General features: G+C 52.6%; 1 pseudogene; it reads left to right on the forward strand.

Annotated features, from left to right (window-relative positions):
* On the forward strand, window positions 1–1648 carry LOC150002661 (cyclin-dependent kinase 16 pseudogene; annotated as a pseudogene).
* Window positions 1649–1859: the final 211 nt, after the last annotated feature.

Raw genomic sequence — 1859 nt, forward strand, 5'->3', positions numbered from 1 at the left:
ATGAATCGGATGAAGAAGATAAAACGGCAGCTGTCGATGACACTCCAAGGGGGCCGAGGTGTAGACAAGATCAATAGTGCCCCTGAACAGATAGGCCTGGATGAGGGTGGCGGCAGCGGCGGCAATGACCTTGGAGAGGCCCCCACCCGTGTTGCCCCTGGGGAACCTTGCTCTGGACGCAGACTACTCAGCTCTGCACCAGAGATTGTACATGAGGACTTGAAGATGGGATCTGAGTTGAAGATGGGATCTGACTTGAAGATGGGGTCTGACGGGGAAAGTGACCAGGCTTCAGCCACATCCTCGGACGAGGTGCAGTTGCCTGTGAGGGTGCAGATGCGCAACCATCCCCCACGCAAGATCTCCACTGAGGACATCAACAAGTGCCTGTCACTATCAGTTGACATCCGGCTGCCCGAGGGCTACCTTGAGAAGCTGACCCTCAATAGCCCCATCTTTGACGAGCCCCTCAGCCACCACCTCTGCCGTGTCAGCCTGTCTGAGCTTGGCTTTGGGAAACTAGAGACCTACATCAAGCTGGACAAGCTAGGCAAGGGTACCTATGCCACTGTTTACAAAGGCAAAAGCAAGCTCACAGACAACCTGGTGGCACTCAAGGAGATCAGACTAGAACATGAAGAGGGGGCACCTTGCACCGCCATCCGGGAAGTGTCCCTGCTCAAGGACCTCAAACATGCCAACATCGTCACGCTACATGACATTATCCATATGGAGAAGTTCCTCACCCTTTTCTTTGAGTACCTGGACAAGGACCTGAAGCAGTACCTGGATGACTGTGAGAACGTCATCAACATGTACAACGTGAAACTGTTCCTGTTCCAGCTGCTCCATGGCCTGGCCTATTGCCTCTGGCAGAAGGTGCTACACCAAGACCTCAAGCCCCAGAACTTGCTCACTAACGAGAGAGGAGAGCTCAAGTTGGCCGATTTTGGTCTGGCCCCGGCCAAGTCAATTCCCACCAAGACCTACTCCAATGAGGTGATGACACTGTGGTACCACCCCCCTGACATCCTGCTTGGGTCCACAGACTACTCCACCCAGATTGACATGTGGGGTGTGGGCTGCATTTTCTATGAGATGACCACGGGCCGGCCCCTCTTCCCAGGCTCCACGGTGGAGGAGCAGCTACACTTCATCTTCTGCATCTTAGGAACCCCAACTGAGGAGACATGGCCAGGCATCCTGTCCAATGAAGAGTTTAAAACACACAACTACCCCAAGTACAGTGCCGAGGTTCTTTTGAGCCATGCACCCTGACTTGATCGCGATGGAGCTGATCTCCTCAACAAGCTGCTGCAGTTTGAAGGTCGCAATCGGATCTCTGCAGAAGATGCCATGAAACATCCATTCTTCCTCAGTCTTGGGGAGAGGATCCACAAACTTCCTGACACTACTTCTATATTTGCACTAAAGGAGATCCAGCTACAAAAGGAGGCCAGCCTTCGCTCTTCGTCGATGCCTGACTCAGGAAGGCAAGCTTTCCATGTGGTGGACACCGAGTTCTAAGCCAAGTTCTAAGCCACAGACCCAGGCCCCAGCAGGCAGCAGCTGGAGGGATGCCACACCCCTCACAGGGCAGCCCCCAACTGCATCCTCCCTGCTTGCTGCCTGCCTACCTGCTTGATTCATTGATGCATGCTCACCTTCCCACATGATCGCTGCTGCCCGTCCAAACATCCAACCATTGGCCTGTCTGCTGTGTGCTAACAAAGCTCTCATTGCTCCTTCAAAAAAAAAAAAAAAAAGAATTTATATGGAACCAAAAAAGACCCTGAATAGCCACAGCAATCTTGAGGAAGAAAAACACAGTAGGAGAAATCAGAATACCTGATACCAAA

Source organism: Furipterus horrens, unplaced genomic scaffold (genome assembly GCF_987537825.1).
Source record: "Furipterus horrens unplaced genomic scaffold, mFurHor1.1.pri manual_scaffold_8, whole genome shotgun sequence".
NCBI lineage: Eukaryota > Metazoa > Chordata > Mammalia > Chiroptera > Furipteridae > Furipterus > Furipterus horrens.